This window comes from Eucalyptus grandis, chromosome 2, assembly GCF_016545825.1.
Source record: "Eucalyptus grandis isolate ANBG69807.140 chromosome 2, ASM1654582v1, whole genome shotgun sequence".
NCBI lineage: Eukaryota > Viridiplantae > Streptophyta > Magnoliopsida > Myrtales > Myrtaceae > Eucalyptus > Eucalyptus grandis.
In genome coordinates, this window is record NC_052613.1 from 45,216,394 (window position 1) to 45,235,966 (window position 19,573).

At 38.3% G+C, this 19,573-nt stretch overlaps 1 long non-coding RNA gene and 1 pseudogene across 1 annotated transcript; one reads left to right on the plus strand and one right to left on the minus strand.

Annotated features, from left to right (window-relative positions):
• Nucleotides 1–7,648: 7,648 nt before the first annotated feature.
• Nucleotides 7,649–19,573, minus strand: LOC104435412 (annotated as a pseudogene).
• LOC120289967 lies at nucleotides 14,883–17,523 on the plus strand. Its single transcript, XR_005547784.1, has 2 exons — nucleotides 14,883–15,331; nucleotides 15,425–17,523. It is a non-coding gene; the product is annotated as an uncharacterized LOC120289967 (long non-coding RNA).

Sequence of the window (19,573 nt, forward strand, 5' to 3'; positions counted from 1 at the left end):
AATCTACCTAATTCGATTTTTTCTTTTTTTCTTTTTTTTGAATAAAAGAAAATCTTGACCACCGGTTTGGGACTCCGGCGAAGGGTTCCGGCGAGGGAGAGCTCGTCGGCTAGGGTTCGGCGAGGGCAAACCGGTGGCGGAAGAGCTCCGGCAACAAGCGGAACGGCGGAGACCGGCGTGGGGGACTCGCGGGTCACTGCCAATTGCGAACAGCAAGTGCTGTGCAGGGGGTTCGGCCCGAGCAGCGTCGGGGGAACTCGCGGAGGCGCGGTGGTGTTGGGACTCCGTCTTTGCGAGATCGGCGACGGGCGGGCGAGCCGGCGGCGGCGGTGCTGCTCGTGGAGGCGGTGGAGCGTCAGCAGGGGAGCTCGGGAGGCCGCGTCGACGGGAGAGAAGCGTCAGTCAGCGGCTCGAAGGTTGCTGGTAGCCCGGCCAGCAGGCGGTGTCCAGCGCAGGGGCGGGCGAACGCTGTGACGGCGAGTGGCAGGCGGCGTCGGGTTTCATGGCGGTGGCGGCTTACGGCGAGACGGAGCAGAAGCGTCGTTGCTGGTGAAGTGGGTAGGGCCGGCAGGCGTCGGTCCGGCAGAGACGCAGCGGAGGTGGTGCAGACCGAAGACCGGCCCGATGCGGGGACCGGCGGTGCAGTTAAAAAACCCTCGGAGAAGATGAACAGTAGAAGTCTTTTCGGTTATTTCTTTTTCTTTTTTTCTCTTTCCCCCTCTCGCTGCACATCCCTTCTCTCTTTTCCTCTGCGCACTTTTTCTCTTGTGCCCCCCTGTTCTCACGTCCAATCCGACCCGGTTCGCCCATTTTAAAAAAAAAAAAAACACTTTTTTATAATTAAAATTAAAAAATTTAAAAAATTAAAAAAATTAAAAAAATTATAAAAATCGGAAATCCTTTTAAAAACAGAAAGTTTAAAAATTCAAAAAAAAAATTGAAAATTTATTATTATTATTTTTTTCGAGATAATAAAAAAAATTAAAAAAATTAATTAAATTCAAAAAAATTAAATTCAAAAAAATTAAAAAATTAAATTAAATTAATTCAAAAATTCAAAAATGATAGAGTTTGGTTAGGAAATGTTAGGTGTTGTTGTTTTAAGTGTAATTATGTATTTATTTTGATTACATCGCATTGTTTAGATTGTATATCTTGTTATGTTCAATGGTATGCGTGTAGACTTATGGTGATTAGAACTTTGTTAGCTATGATTATTGGTGGATGTGTTCAATGGTATGTGTGTAGTCATATGGTATGTTTAATAGTACATGTTTAGATTACACTCGTATGAACATTCATTGTAGTGATGGTAGGGGGATGTTGGAAATCGGACACTTCCTCGGCCCAGCATGTTGAGACCAGAGTGTGACTAGAGAGCGAATTCTTAAAAACTCCCATTTTTTTCGTTGGGGTTCTTAGGAGCTTCCTGTTCATCCGCCACGTTGATTTTTCCTTCTTCTATGAAATCTTGGATTTTTTGCTTCAAAGTCTAGCTTGCATCCGTCGCATGACCCGGTCCCCCCTCATTGGGACCTAACAAAATTCTGCCAATTCCTTCCAGCTACCGGAAGGGCATTAATTGACCAATTAGTGTAATCAAGTCCCCGACCCTAGATTTTCTAGTAACGTAGAAAGTGAGGTACACTCTCATGCCTCACTTGGTCTCTAGCCGACCCCAATAGGCTAGTGGCGACTCCTTTTGTGCAAAATTCCTAAAAAATATCCCAATGTCACGCGAGGTATGGGCTTGGGAGAGCCTACGCCTAATCATGGGCCTTAGGTCCGTCCCTTAGGCAATACCCCTAAACTTGTTCCCTCCCCCCGAGGGTAGGTCGTGACAGTGTTTTAAAGTTTTGAGAGTTAAGAATATCCTATAAAGAGTTATGTGCAATCCAATTCTGAGGTTAGACTCCTCCTGTTTTACAATCGGTACAAAATTTTGGCCTTTATTTATCTCTCATGTGAAATTTGATTAGTATGATTTTTGATGGTTGGAAAGCTTGCGAATTCATTGGAAACTAAAAATAAAAATTTTCCCAACAACGTTTTAATTGGGCGATTGAAACTAAAGGTCATGATGTTATGATTCAATCGGCATATTTCAACAGATAAGCTATTTATGGATAAAACATGAAGTGGAGTCGGAATTTTAATAGAGTGGTGCTGTAAAGGTTTCGATAATGTTTGTCATTATTACATGATGGAGAAAAACACCGTGTAGCAAAACATATATAAGTAGAAATAGCGAGAAGTGTTTTTGTTTAGGACCGACGGATATATACTAAAGAGAAAATTGATATATCTTTATATAGCGGTGCAATTTAAGTTTATTTATGAATTTCATCTTTTAAGACACCAAAAGCTAAATAATATACTAATAATTTGCTTAAAACAACATCTAATTTATCGAAGGTCATCTTATAAATGGTCAGGTTAAGTAAGAAATGGTTCTTATCTAATCACTAATCTGATAACGTAATTGTTGACACTAGAACTTGTCCTGGGCCCACTAGGCTTCCAGAAGACGTATCTATCAAAGGAAATCCGGATAAGGCCATAATCGCAACGGTCATAGTCACCGGCGACTCGGTATCAACAATTATTCGGAAAAAGAAGATAGGAAAGAGCCAGTTACCGAAGAAACTGGATCTCAATTACCGAAGCACTCAATATCATCTACCTCGTGGATGAGATAGTACAATTATTGAAAGCGAACCGAGAATTCGGGAGATTATTTGAAATGTCGAGAGAGCTATTTTCCTTATCTGGCCATAAATAGCCGAAGAGAAGTGACTGTAAAAGGACCGAAAAATTTGACAGAGAATGCAATACACTTGTTATTTGCTGCTTTTTACATTTACTTTAATCACATTTATCCTGCAATTTTCTACAAGGCCATTGAATTTATCTTTATTTATTGTTATCGCCATTAGAGTAGAATTAGTCGTTTCGTTTCCAAAAGGACACAGGACCCTATATACAAAACCAAAAAAGAAAGTCGAAGATTCAACCTTCGATGAAAGATACTTTCTTCGAGAAGATTCTCGGTGAAACAGTAATTAAGATAAATTTTTATAAGTTTTTATATAAAAAGAAAAAATAAAGAGAAAATTCCAAATAAAAGGCCGAAGTATTATTATTTTCTCAAATAAAGGTCTGGAGTGGATATTATTTCAAATAAGGGTCGGAATTGTTCTTGTTTTCTAAAATAAAAGCATGAATTGAAAATTATTTTAAATAAGGACTTAAAGTGGCTATATTAATCTCAAATAAGGCCTGGACTTACTTTCGATAAAGGGCAATTTTGTCTTTTGAATTTTTTGAATTTTTCCTTTTTTCTTTCTTTTTTCTGTTTTTTCTTTACAAAAAAAAACTAAAAAAATTAAAAAAGGAAAAAGAAACACACACAGGAGGGATGGAGACCCTTGCATTTGGTCGATGAGGATTGCTGGCCCTTGTCAAAGTGCCGATGACCTCGCCGACTATCACTGTTGCCCCATTGAGAATGGGGCGACGACCATAGGGAGGAGGGAGCCCCCCCACTTCACTCCCGCCTGTATTTTTCTTTTTTATTTTTTAAAATTTGTCTTTCTAATTTTAATCTAATTTAATTTTAATTTATTTTATAGTGTGTTTTGACAAAAAATCCTTAATTGGTAGGAATTTTTTGCCGAATGACAAGCGGGTGAGGCTAAACCCTTATTCGAAACAATCATAATCATTTCAATCCCTTCTTTGATACCAATATGACCATTTCGGGCCTTCATTTGAAACGGGGTCTACTTCAAGCTCTTATTTGAAAAAATGAAGACACTTTGAGGTCTCATTTGGAATCTTCCCAAAGATAAATAAAGGAGAAGATTTGCTTGCCCCTCCCTAGCTGTAACTGGTGAATGGTATGTAGGTGAAATCTCATGTATATTTTCAATTTTTTTTCCTTTTTTTTTCTTGAGATTTATATTCATTTGAACTCACTCATTTAACTCCTCTATTTTATATCTAAACTAGCCACTCAATTAGCGCTTTTTGTGGCTTGTCTGTATGCATTTTTTTTTAATTGTTGATAACACTAATAATATAGTATTTGTTATACGAGAAGAGATAAGAATTATTTGATAGTGATAAATATATATTTTTCTAGAAGAATATTATATGTGAAGGAAGGCTAGGGTTACAGTGAAGCAGAAAAGGCGCTGTATTATTACGTTCCCTATATGATAGAGAACGTGATTTTTTTAGAGCACATTCAAGAAAGCTATATTTGAAATAAGTTCTGATTTTGACAAGAAACAAAATATAATAGGACATAGATACTCTACCTCTCAATGATCAGTATTATATAGGGGAAGAATCCAGTATTTCCTCCAGTCCTACAAAGAAGCAATCTTATGCCCGTATCATCTTTTCTGCCCCATGCACCTCTGAATCATGCCCTGAAGTAATCGACCAGACTTTCGTCCAACTCAGTAGTAAAGAATGCCCTCAAGTATGCGCCCACAGTGAATTGCCGAAAAGCTGCAGGTTTATCTGAGGATACAAGCTTCGGCAATAGTCTGAGCTGGATATCCAAATTGCTCCAGTCGTAGAAAACTACAATAGACACATTTGGCTCTCGATTAGGGTTGGCCAATGTTGTATGCTTTGTGCTTTTGTTCTCGTTGTTGGACATGATCTACGAAGATTGAAATCACGTAAATCAGATCTCTATTTTATTGTATAATATTACTTTTGAACAGGTTCAGGTGCTTTGGTAATGCTCCTAGTACTCAATGAAAGTTTACCTGAAGGATGTTGTCATCAATGTTCACAACCAAAGCACCAGGATTGGGGCGGTGCATCCAACCACTCGTCCCTATGCTTCACTTGCAAACCTGGGAATTGGTCCTACAAGAGCACTGCAATCACTCCCAAGTCCGTGTGGGACACCAAGCCAACCGTCAAATCGGGCTAGGGATGGTACGGATAGTAATTCCCCACCATCATCCTGCTCTCTAGTTATGTCAATTCCTGTAGCTTTCCTAGACTCAATCCCAACCCCTCGCTCAACAGTCCCATTAGGATGCCTCCCAACCGTTGGATTTGCTGATCCCATTCCATCACCTCATTTTTGCACACCTTGGGGATCTCTGCCATGTTCGCTTTCGACTCCAACCTTATTTGGAGAGTGTCCCTGCAACATAATTCCTTGCATTGGTTTAAACAAATTTTTTTTTGCTTGCCCGATTTTTTTTTAATGTTCGAATGACTTTTCTTTTTGTTTGTCCCCTTAAAAATATTAATTAATTCTCCAACTTCATGCAATCCAGATGTATAATTTATCAATGTCACGCTCATCACATTGAGATGCGTCACCCTCTTCCATTAGTCATATACAACGTACCATTCCGTACCATTTGTTAACAAAATTATACACAAAGTAAAAAACATATAATACCGCATCTCGATTTAATCCCAAGCTTTTCAATTATGCCAATTTAATCATAAATTTAATTATAATTATTAATTTAGTCCAAAACATTTCAATTATACTAATTTAGTCCTAAACCATTTGATGAATTATATTTAGTCCAAACTCTCTAATGATTTATCAATTTAGATCTTTCGGTCATTTTTGGCCAAAATTGCTGACATCAATTGTTTTTCATGACACGATTGGCACTTAGGGCGATTAGTGCTGAGTCTGCTGACGACAATTCATGCAATTTTTTAATTTTTTTTTAATTTTATGAATAACTTTTTCTTTTTCTTTTTCTTTTTTCTTTTTTCCCTCTACCAAGCGTCATCAATGATCAATGAACTCTGCTGGCCTTAGGCAAAGGTGGCCCATGCCAAGGGCCAACAAGGGCAGCCCTCACTTGTGGCCAGCAACCTCCATTGGCCATCGATGAAGCTTGACGATGGCCAATGGAGAGAAAAAGGGAAAAGAAAAGAAAAAAAAGAATCATAATGAATGAAAATATTACAAACATTGTAAACATCAATATCGCCGGGTCACATATTACGGCCAACATTGACTAAATTGTAATGTCAATTATTTTTGGTAAAAATTAGTCGAAATGACTAAATTGATGCACCATTAGAAGGTTTAGATTAAATTGATAAAATATTAAGGTTGGGACTAAATTGATAAAATTGAAATGTATATGATTAAATCGATACATTAAAATGTTTAAAATTGAATTGACTACTGTACGATAGGTTTAGAATTTTTTAGACAATTTTTCGATCATTTGCTAAATATTCTAAACTTGATTTGATGTGATCCTATAATTAAGCTTGGTGGATTATCTCCAGCTAGCCGCTTTGGAATGGAACAAGTCAACGTTGGAGAAGAATGCAACGCCGGTCTCCATCTCCCTCCGGTATATCCTTGCCTTCGCCTCCATCGGTTGCTCGTTGAAGGCCTTCACGGCCGTGATCGTGCGGTCCAAGACCTCCGTTGGCACACCGTGGTTGAGTACCTGGAAGAAGCCGAACTTGCGATGGGATAACTTTTTCTCGAGAAGGTGAGTCAACTACAGGAAGACCGAGATCATGTTCCGCTAAAGAAAGGAGACTGGATATGTGATGAGTGACGGCTTCTCATGTCTTTTCTTATTTGTTCACTGATTTGTGGTGAGGGTCAGAAGAGCTCCTGTCTTAGAAAAACCGTCGCATTTTGCAGATGCAATTTTCATAAATTTTGCAAAGAATACCGGATGTTTGCAGCGCATAGAAAAACCCCTGGAAAGGCAATTTGATGCCGGGGAGTGGGAGTGTGAATCGTGAGTTCTTGCTAATCTTCTTCTAGTGACCTATATCAAGCAATTACTGTTCATGAGCTGTTCTGCGTTATGGATCTGTGATTGGTAGGAGCAACTACATCGACTTTAGAAGGAATATGGAATGCTTGAAGTGGGATTATAAAAGGCCCAAAGCATCAAATTCAAATGGCTCCTCAACAGGAGCACGATGTCGGAAGTCATCATCGAGGTCATGGAGCCGTTGAAGACAGAAATTCTATGTGGTCTCCGAGAAGGTATACATGTACAGGGGTCTCCACTCACATCTTTCCACTGCCAAACCATTCGGCCATTTCTTCATCGTCCTCATAGTCTGGTGATTCTGACTTCCTATAATTCTGGATGAGCGCGGCTCATCTGGATTTGCCTTTTCCTCTGTGGTCATTCTGCTTCTTTCCAGCATCTTCAACTTCGACCTTGCCCTTTTTTACGTGTCACGAGACAAATCGCTCACGCCTCCTGCAATTGGAAAATCTAGAATACCAGAAACATCGTTCATTGAGTATGTCAACTTTGGTTTCTCGGCGACCCCGTTCTCTTCATGCACAGATCTCCACCTAGTTGCGACTTGCATCTTACTATTCAAATTCATCTGTTTCTTTGCCCCATTTGTTTTCTAGGATACTGCCTTCCTTTTCCAGTGGCCAGTAAACTGTCCATCTCGTGCATTCTCGCTGTCGAGTTCTTAGGTCTGTGAATTGGTTCAGTCTCTGGCAACAAGTTAAGTAGACAAACTTCGTCCATCGCACAAGTTACCGTCACACAAGGAATATATAAACAATAAGTGCAAATTAACCACTACAAGAACAATAATAACACAAGGTTAAGTATAATTTAAGAAAAGAATCCAGTATTTCCTTCATTATTATAAGGATGCATCTTATTCTTTTATCACAATTTCTGGCCTATGGACCTCTCAATCACGCCCTGAAGTAGTTTATCAGACTTTTCCCGTCCAACTCCTTAGTAAAGAATCTCCTCATGTATTCGCTAAAGGTGAACTGCCGAAAAGCAGCAGGCTTATCCGAGGACACAAGCTCCGGGAACGGTCCGAACTCATTCTTGCGATTGCTTGGGTTGCAGAAAACTGCTATTGACACACGTGGCTCTCGGCTGGGGTTGGCCAACACTCGGTGGTCCACTCTTTTGTACTCGTCGTTGGACATGATCTGGAAAATTCAAATTTACATAATAAGATCTTCATTTCATGGTAGAATGTTAATTTAACTTACTCAGGAGCTTTGGAGAAAGTCGTAGTCTTTGACGGGAGTTCACCTGAAGGATGTCACTAATGTTCACAACAAGAGCCCCTAGGACGGGCGCCACATCCACCCACTCGTTGCCATGCTTCACCTGCAACCCACCGATCTGGTCTTGCAGCAGCAATGTGATCACTCCTGGGTCTGTGTGGGATGTCAATCCGACTGTCAGATTGGGCTGGGGACAATATGGATAGTAATGCCCCACCATGACCCTCGTCTCCAAGCACGTCAATTCCTGTAGCTTGTCGGCACTCAATCCCAGCCCCTCGCTCAACAACCCCAAGAGGAGGCTCCTTAGCTGTTAAACCTGCTGATTCCACTCCAACACCTCGTTTCTGCACACCTTGGGATCTCTTCCACGTCCACTAATTACGGCCCCAACATTATCTAGAGCGTGTCCCTGTATTATTATTATGGGCGAGCACTTTTAGGCTCCATACAGGTTGGAACCTAGAACCTCCTCAATTTTTTAAAAGTTGGGACTTACATTACATATCCTAAATTTTATCTTGTCACAAGTTCCAAAATCAGTTCTAGGATCAACCCTTGGTTCCATCTATATTATTAATTGAACATTTATAATGAATCGTCACTTTTAATGACCACCATTTTTTTTTCTGCAATCAACTGACTACAATTTATATTTAAACAAACGAAGATGGAGCATTAGCAAAATAAAAAGTCCAACCATAAAATGGAAGTTTAGACTGGACCGCACCATCACACAAAGATGTATATTAAAAGAAACACAAAATTATTTCAAGTTTTATCTACTAGAATTTGGACCTTACTCGTTCAAACAAGTTGTCAATTTTTGGAATCTAAAACCTATCCTACATATTTTAAAACCTAAAATCGGATAGATTCCCACTGGTTCTCAAATTCTAGGTTCTATTCTAGAACCCTACTCATCCCTAATTATAATTCCGTGCATTGGTTGAAGTGATTCTTTTCTTTCGTTTGTCATCGTCTAACTTTCAAACATATATGATATATCAATTCATCTCATTTGCCAACACTTGACACGATCGTATTGGTAATTGAGCTTTTATACAATTAATTATCATCAAAATCATGAAATAGTACGAAATCAATTAAAGTTGTTCAGGGTTGACCTCCAGCTAGCCGTTTTGGAGTGGAACAAGTTGATGTTGGAGAAGAATGACACACCGGTCTCCGTCTCCCTCTGGTAGATCCTTGCCTTCGCCTCCATAGGCTGCTCATGGAAGGCCTTCACCGCCACGATCGTGCAGTCCAAGACCTCCTTTAAGAGTTTTCCTAATGTGGACTACATTAATTGATATTGTAATATATTGTTTTTATGCTTAACTTAAAACATAGTTGGTCGAAGGTGAGATAGAAGGTTTCTTAATTAGTCTAATATGGGGTAGGCTAGTGTGGGCCGAGTTGAGCCTAACCCGTAATGAGGGGGCCTAGGTGGAACTCTATAAATAATGATCAAGTCTCTCTTTTAACCCTAATTCTCACATGTATCATCACCTAAAGAGCGTTTACTTAACGCTAAACGTGATGGGGGCCACCTCATTAAGCTAGTGATATGGAGGGCAATAGAGGAGAATGACTTGATGCGTGGGTATGGATCCCAAAACAGGTGCGTTAATCTTTCTACTTAATTATGCATATTCTTGTTCTAGTTATGGAGATCTTGGGATTGCGTAATTTGCATCCTACATGTGGTATAAGAACAACCATAACTCTAGAACTCAAACGCATAAGATTTTTGCCATAATTTGTGATTTTCGTGATTTTTTGTTCAATAAAAATAAAATAAGATTATATATTTGGACTGAGCTCATCGAGATGAGTAGAACCATGGGCGACGCGTCGCCAGAGGAGGCCGCAATTGTGCATGTGACGCACGTGCCTTGCTGACGTCACGGTAACATCAGCAACCAAATTCGGAACCAATTCGTTGACTCGACCCGGGACCGTTGACCCGTTGATCAACCCGACCCGGTCAATTGTTGACCAGACTGGTCAACCGGTCGGACTGGTTTTGACCAGTCAAGGAACGCTCGTGCGTGGGATCCACGCGCCGCGCACTTAGGCGGCTCGTGTGGGCGCGTGGGATCTCCGATGGGCGCATGGTTGGTGGCATTGGATTTGTATGATGCTCCTCTATCTTGTGGTGTATTTATTTTAAATGTTTGATGATTTTATGGTTGCAAAAATACATTTAAAGCCCTAAATACGTGTATTTTTAGTGTATTTTTGCGTTTTTTTTTGTATTTTCTATGATTTTGGAAATACAAGTGTTGGGTTACAGGTATGTTAACACATAAATTTTATAAAGGTGTGATTCATTAATAAAAATTAAACTTTATTGTGAGCTAAAGCTGGCTTAATGAGATATAACCATTATGGAATAATACTTGAATTATATATTGAGGTAATGAGAAATAGTAAAAGTTATAAAACTTTTGTTACTTATGCATACTCTTTTACACGCTGGTAACTTTTGAATGATGGACGTCTTAAGAATTTGTGACCAAATTGATTGTACTAATTTACACATCTGCTGAATGTGGGTAATGCATGTCAGTTAAATTATTGCATATTATACCTAAATTCATCTGGTCACTAGTTAATGTCCATCAAGTTGAACATTTTTTTTATGGTTAAGGAGTATGATAATATTTATGTAGAGTAATAGTATCTACCGTTATAATTTATATATTTGGTTCTGTGATTTGACCCAATTTATTGGCCACTGGTTGATACAATGATATTTGTTACTTAAAATTGGCTAATAAATCAGTTATTGGCATTGGAGTTATGTTTGCCTTATGAAACTCATGAATAATAATGGATCAGTTGTCAAGCTTGTCAATTGGGTATACCCTGTATTACTATTGATGTTAACTTATGATAGATTTTCTAGATCAGCATTCTTTTATGTTGTTATGGTAATATGTAATCAAGGTGCATAAGAGATACTTTCTTCTCTATTATGAGAAGTTTCTTGTGTTGCTATGATCGGTGATCTCATTAGAGTCTGTCTTTCAGGTTCTTTACACACACACACACACACACACACACATGATTGATTTTTATTAATGAATAAAGCAATGTAATTAGCATGGTATGTGATTTTAGTGATTTACTGCCCCTATCACTAAAGTTAAAATCAGATGTATTTAGTGTATGTGAGAAGTAAAGTTTATATCCCTGGTATGAGAGAATTTTAATGATTCAATTGAGTAGTGACCGCCTGAGTAGCACGCTTGATTGGGTTTGAGAAATATCTATCTCGTATAATAATTGGGATGTTTTCTAGTCTAATGCATGGTCATACTCCCAAAGAAAGTGATTGTGTATTAGTTCATGAAGGGATACATAATGATGTGGTGGAGGAGTGACTGATCCTAGTGGTTCATATACCCAAAGGTGATGAATTCATAAAGATTGTAATATATTCTCATAATCGCTATCATGTGGGGAGTGTACAATTACATGTCATGTATTCTGCCCAAGGTAATTATATGATTATGCGTGTAACTCTCTGGATGTATATTTGTACATCAAGTTACACAGTGCTCATATGATGCTAATTATATTCATTGCTTATTTTTTATAGTCACATTTTCTATAATTAATAACTCCGTTGTTATTAAGGTTTTTATTGCTTCAAATTTTAAGTAGTGGACATATGATTTGCTTATTGTCCATGAAGCGTTCCATTTATGAACACTTGAAAAGTGGTTTGCCTGTAGGCTGCACTACTAGGTAGATGATGGAAGCCTTAGTGGCTTGAAATTATGTCTTGTTTAATACCAAAATTAGGACACATCTGCAAAGATTGTGCTTAAGTCCTAATGATATATACATCTCATATAAGGTTGAAAAGGTTGTTTCTACAAATTTTTGTTGAAGGAATAATTAAGTAAAATAACTGAGGTAAAGAATAAATCGATTAGAATTAGTCTTAAAGGTTGTTAGGCTTAATAGTGGTAGTGAGTATTTTGACAAGTATGACACTAAGGAATAACTTAAAGGGCCATTTGTCAAATACTTGGTAAATTCAGGGGTAGTAACTTAATTACAATGCTTGAAAATCCTCACAAAAAGATTTGACCAAAAGACATAAATGCACCATATTGAACGTGGTGATGAGCATGATTAATAAGACTAATTTATCCAGTCTTCTGTGGGCTGATATTTTGAAAGCAACTTTTTCACATACAAAAGTCATTTCATAAACTTCTTTTGAGTTATAGACTGGATATAAATTACTTGAATCATATTAAATTTAGAGGTGGTTATCTAATCCAATATTAAGTGCATTGGAATTTATATCCACTCAGAATTATTTTTTTATCTTACCCAAATTGTTAAAAGGGGTATCGATTTTATGACCCTAAAGAAAGTATAAGAATTATGGAATCACATACTGTAAAGTTTCTACAGTTCAACGTAATTTTAGATGATAGTTGCTCCCAAACTATTAAGGATAATAGTACGATGAAAAATCACTGTGTCTTTGTCTTTGCCTATACAGATAATTGTGGTACAAACAATTATGGAATCTCTTATACCATAGATTAAACTTGTTAAGATTTAAGGTACTATTCTTGATATAGTTTATGATAGAATTTTTTCAAACCTCTCAAGTATAGAATGAAATGATTGTAGCTTTACTCGGGAGATTTGTTAAAGAAAGACGATCAGTTATTCCATTAGACTATATAGTATATTTATAAGAGCATGACTGCAATATCCATTACATAGTTGATTTAGCGACATAAATAAATGTTATTTTTTTTTTTTTATCTTCAATCAAGTATGTGATTAGATACCAACTTACTGACTTTTCTAAATATTATAAGTTCATTAGTTGCAAATTGGTGTACAAAACTCAAAGGATTTCAAAGAAATATTGTGGAGTTTAAAATTAAACTTGTAGTTAAAGTTTTCACTATAAAAGAATGGTGGATAGTTTATAGTGAAGAAATGATAATTTGTATTTTTTAAAGATTCTTTCAGAGTGAACATGATATTAATAGTTTTTTTTTTTTTTGGTGACCCAGGGAACCCCCGCACAGCCGACAGCTGGGAAGTAAAACCTGGGGAGGTACGTAGGAAACCATCACCCACGCACCCCAGGTAAGTCGCCAAATGATCCGTCAGCCTCCCTGCAAAGTTGCAGGGGCTTCGAACTCCAGACCTCCTACGTGGAAGTCTGGAGCCTACCCAACAGAGCCACCGTGGCGGGTGGTATGGCATTAATAGTTCATTTTTGATATGAAGTTACGTCAAATAGATACAAAATCTATATAATGCAACTTGAAGATTTTACAGCAGATTTAAATAAACTTGTGTGTAGACTGAAAAGTCTTATTCGTGATTTTAAGCAAGTTTTCAAATAATATTATTAAAAGTTTTATAGTGTTGTTATTTTGTTCAACTGGGAACAAAGTAATTCAATATACTGTAAGGTTAGTGGGAGGAAATTTTTTTTTATGCACTATGTACATAATATTTTGTTTACAAGTAGTGACCTTGAGGCATCTTTTGTCTTTTGTCTTTTGTACTGAGGTCTGTAAGAATTTTTATTGCCATATAAATATTGGATTTTATTAGATTTATCTCAGAGGACATTTGCTGATTGTATTTTGGAAATATTCAATATACATCATTGCAAGCTAGGAATTGCTCCTGTTGTTAAGGGTGATGGACTGAATCTATCACATTGTCCTCATTTAGATACTGAGAAAATCTAATTAAATGGTGTACCTTGTGTTAGTGCATTTAAAAGTATAATGTATACTCAAATTTGCACTAGACTAAATATCGTCTTTGTGACGGAACTTCTAGGCAGAAATCAATCATACTGGGTTGCTGCCAAGAAAGTGTTAAGATACTTAAAAAAGACAAGAGATTATATGCAAATTTACAGACATGTTCAATTCTTGCAGCTAATAGGATATTCAGATGTAAACTTTGCCGGCTATTAAGATGATATGTGATCAATAACAGAATACATATTTATGTTAGCAGGAAATGCAGTAAATAAAGTTCTATGTCATATTCTACTATGTAAGCAGTGTTAGTAACATTCTTTTAGGCTATTACTTGAGCTATTAGGCTCCAGAACCTCATGAAGGAGTTGACCGTTTTAACTTTATGGATAGACCCATACGGTTGTATTAAGATAACAAATTTGTAGTATTATTTATTTACTACAGAGGTCTCAAGGGGTCTAAATATATGGCGGTCAAAATTTTTGACCAAAAGGAAACGGTACTGAAAGGTGACATAATAATATAACATATTTTCACAAATGATATGGTTGCAGATCCACTAATTAAAGGCCTACGCCTATATGTATTTGAGTAACATGCCATTAGCATGGGCCTAAGAGTATCATGAGATGTTGTTGTTTAGTGGGAGCTATTTTGGCTTTACTCTGATAAATGTTTCATCTGTGTTCGTTACATTTAGTAACGGTTTGATATGTATCAACTTTTGCATTCAATAAAATATTTTTGAATGTGTTATTATTATGTTGAATACATATTGATAAAGTCTCGAGGTACTGTATTGTTGACACCCGAAATTTTCGTCGACATTTTAATCATCCATTTTGCAAAAATAAAAAAATAAATAAAGAGCCAAAAAGATTTAAAAAAAATGATGAATGAATGAATGAAAACATAAAAAAAGAAAAAGAAAACAAAAGAAAACAAAAAAAAATGAAATGAAATGAAAAGAAAAAAAATAAGAAATAAGGAAAACGAAAAAAAAAGAGAAAAGGAGAGAAAAACGAAAAATAAAAAAAATATAAAAGGGAGTCTCTGATTCTCTCGGTGGGGACTTGGCAAAAAGTTTCTCTCTCCTCAGACGGGCTCTCTCACGAACTCTCTGGAGGGTGGGGTTCGCTCTCTGGGGGGATTTTCTCTGGACGGAGCATTCGAAGGATCCCTCTCAAAAAAGAAAAAACGGCCGAACGGTCTCTCGGACTCTCTCTCTCTCTGATCGGTTCATCATCTGGTGAGTTGAAAACCCTTGATTGGATCTCTGGATCCAATCGGGAATCGGTGAAGCAGCTCTGTTCGATTCCCTATCGTCGCAAATCGTGCCGGACGCCGTCGAAGAGCAGCGTCGCCGCCACCGCCGATTGGAGGATCTCGGATCTCACCGCCTCGCGTGGCTCGGCCGGATTGACGGACGCTCTCAAAGGGATCTCTCTTTGGATTAGTGAGAGTTCAATCGTTCTTTCGGAGGCTCCTTCTCTGTCGAAGCTTAGCTCGAGGTTTCTCAATCGTATGTTTCTCTCGCTGGATTCGACTTCGGAAGCTTTGGATTAGGTGTTCTCTGACTCTTTCCCGAAGATTTGACGCTCGCTCACTCAATCAGGGTAGTAGGTATGTTTGAAGCAGTCGGCTGTGCAGTAACTTTGGGCCTCTGCTTCAATTGTAAGTTTACTCCTGACTCGTTGCTTTGTCCGACATGATGCCATTGTCCACACCTTGTAATGGCCATCCACTATGGTTCGTTTCTTCTGTTCTCTGATCCTGTTTTGAAGGTGTAGGATTGATCGGTTGATTATGTATAGGTTCTTAGGTCAGTACAGATTGTGAATATGTCTAGTTCTCGTAGAAAGTTATGTATGGCTGCAACTTCACCCAAGTAGTTGGATATTGCTCACCTAAGGTTCGTGAGCTTGTGAATTGTGGTTAGCTGAATGTTACATTTGGTGATCCTCTGTGTCATTGATGTCGGCTCTTGGAATGCATCAAAGTAGTTGGATACTGCTCACGTATACATCTGGTTGTGGATCATGCAGTGTAGCTGTGCCGATATCCCTACGTTTAATGCATCTGTGTACTGATGTACACATGCACAAGTGCTTTAACTTTTGGTCAATCAAAACTTCTTCCTTTGTTCAGCCTTGCTCTTTGGATGGCATGTCACTGCATTTGCGAGGCTATATGTTAATCTGTTCTAGGATTTTGGAGGTTAATGAGTCAATGTGATTAATAGATTGATTTGGCAATTAAACGCAGAAATTAATGGAAGAAATCAGCTAGAAAAATAATTCTGATTTCTTAAAGCTTTGAATCAGTAGGGTGCCTATTAAAATTGAAGTTCATTTGCTGTGAGAAACAAGCCACTAAATCTAGGAGCTGAATCTGGGAATTTTGACTTCAATTCTTCAATGATAGTTTCTGGCATGATCTGTGTTTGTTCTCTAATCATACGTTGTCTTGAATATATTGATATAATCTACTGAGGTTAATGAATTTCTGTGGATTGATGATCAATGATCATGAACTTGAAATTGATTGAACTTGATTTACCTTGATATGTCACTTTCTGTTTTGGCTTAAATGAGGTGATAGATGAGGCTTTCTGGTCTTGAGCCCTTTTAGACATAGCAAATAGACTTCTCAAGCTTCGATTTGATATGTCACACGCCCTGAATAGACATCATCCGGTCATCGAAAAATACCGACAGTCTGTCAATTCTGCAGTAGTTTTTTTTTAGGTTGATTTGCTGTTTTGACCTGCTGCAATTTTCTGTTTTAACCGGAACGAGCTGGAAGATGTTGTTATTAGGACTTAATGTCTTCTAGAGATTTGTAATAGGCTTCTCAAAATTTCCATTGACATATTATATGTGCGATTTGGTCATCATTTGCCCTGCCTTTCCTTTTTTCAAATCGAGCTTTGAAATCTGGAATTTGTCTTGAACTGTAATGCTGTCTTTTCTGTGGATAGTTGTTGTTAGTCTTAAGATGAGATAGTAGATTTGCCCAAATTTCCTTCAATATGTTGTAGAATGACGGTGTGACATGTTACTATGATCTATTCTTGATTGATTTGTTCATGTTCTTAATATTTTTTTAGAAATTCATGCGTTAGGAATCTTGAGGTGCTTCCTTCATGGAATGACATCCTTTATCAATTGTCTACAAAACAGTTTTAGGTATCATGTGGGTTACACATTGATTGCTCCATTTGCCTTAAATACACATGTTGAGTGAATTCAATGGTGCATGTTTTGGAATAAGTGATCTTTAGTTGGTTCATTCATTGTTTTGGGTTGATTGAGGACCAAGGTCATATGGCTTGAATGTTTGTCATGTTATATGCTTTGTGTGTGATCGTTATATAGATGATTTAGGTGTAATACATAATGATGCTAAATCTTGAGATTTCACTTAGAATTTGATCTAGAAGACTTTGTGACTTCAGTCACTCTTTGTGAACATAAAAGAATGTCTTGCTTTTGATTGTTTCGATACGTGATGATTGTTTCTTTCATTTGTATGCATCTAATCATCCAGATTTTCTAGATTAGGTTTAGAATAGGATCCAAAAAGTGGATAAGAAGTGAAGATGGTGGAGGTCGATGTTCACTCCGACCGTTATTCTGTAATATTCATTTTTCTCCCGACATATGTCTCGGGTTCCTTGTGTTGTATAAAACCCGACGAGTTGCGGGTTTTCCCTTTTTCCCTTTTTTTTTTCTTAATTGTGTTTTATCTTTTATATTTTTAGAATTGCATGATTAGGTTTATTGCTTTCTCTTGATTGTTTACTTCATGTCTTGCACTTTCAATTTCATTGATTGTTTTCCTTTTTTTTTAGAAATAGAATAGCATGAAAATGATCAACCATGCATGATCACTTAGTCTAGGAATTGATAATCCTGAAAATGTAAAAAGAAACGCATTGACATATTAGAAAATACAACATACTGTTTAGGTACCGAAAGGGCGCTAATAGCAATATTAGCGTAACCCAAGTCCCTGAACCTAGATATCTGGTTGCGTAGGAATCGAGGGAACACTCCCGAACCTCGATTGGGTTTCTAGCCGACCCCCAAAGTTAAGGCTAGTGGCGACTCCCGTCTATTTTTAGGTTGTCATAAATAAGTAGATCGTATAAATAAATCCGTTGTCACGCGGGGTATGAGTTTCGATGAAATTCACTATGGTTTAGCATACTTGATGTGGGAGTAGCCCAAAGGATGAAGTGATGCCATCCTAATGGGTGAAGCGTACTATCGAGAGGGCTACCATGGTAAAAGTACCATTAAATTCGATATCCACATTCGACTCCTTTTTTTAGGTGTGTCGCTTATGTGGGTATGGATCGCGACATTCCGCTGTCACGCGGTGTACGAGCTTGGGAGAGCTCGCGATCTCGTAGAGGGAACTCATGAGAGGCTTGATCCAAAAGGCGAGGTGATGACGTCTTTTGGAATGCAAGCCGTGAGGGAACTTTCGTGATCAAGTACCCCTAAATCCGACCTTTCCCATCCTTGGATACCTTTTCAAGGGAGCGGCGAGATCGGGTCGCGACATGTATAAACCTTGAGTGAAAGCTAGGGGCATCCGGTTATTAGCCTTGTGCATATGTCCTGTGATACATAAAGAAAGGTTAACCGTAAGGACAAGGCATATGTGGGTTCATTGGAACCCTAAAGACATTCTCTAGTGGCACAATTTTTTTGTGTCGCCTAAGGTAAAAGAATGGTGATTCACAAATAGGATCTCTTTATAAGAGATGTTATCCATTTGCCACACTACCATATTGAATCTATATTAATAAAGTTGAAAATATTCGTGACCATGGAAGGCTCTGTGTGTATACATGCAGTTATCGTTATGATTCGGTGTTTAAGACTTTATGTGATAGGATTGACAATTAAGAATTATCTCTAGACCAATGTGTGCACATACGGTACGATTTTCAATTAATATAGTTCAAGTGAGAGAATATAAAAGTTTTCATAATGTGGACTACATTAATTGATATTGTAATTTACTATTTTTACGATTACCGTAAAATATGGTTAGTTGAAGATGAAATAGAATGTTTATTAATTAGTCTAATATGGAGCTGGCTAACGTGGGTCGAGTTGAGCATGTCCCATAATGAGGGTGCCTAGCTGGAAACTCTATAAATAATGCTCAAGTCTCTCCTCTAATCCTAATTCTAACATGTATCATCACCTAAGGAGCGTTTACCTAACGCTAAACGTGAGGGGGGCCGCCTCATTGAGCCAATGATATGGAGGGCAATAAAGGAGAAGGACTTGTTGCGTGGGTAATCCCCTTGATGCGTGGATAATCCTTTTATGCTTTCGCTTTAAAATCGATGGATCCCAAAACAGGTGCGTTAATCTTTCTACTCAATTATGCATGTTCTTGTTCTAGTTATGGAGATCTTGGAATTTGCATCCTACACCTCTGTCGGCACGCCGTGGTTGACCACCTAGAAGAAGCCAAGCTCGCGAGCTACATGCCCCACTTCTGTGACGATGGAGGGCTGCCAGAAGGAATCGTAGCAGGAGAGGTCGATGGTGGGGATGGAGTCGAGCCTGGGGCGGGTGGGCTTGAGGGTGGAGAGAGTCTTGAGCGGGTGGACGAAGAGGGGAGGGAGGGAGGTGAGGCCGGAATTGACGAGACCTTTGACGCCGAACTTGGATTCTTTGAACTGCTTGAGCTCTTGGGCTCGGTTGAAGGCTTGTTGCGTGGTGTCGGTGACGCCCAT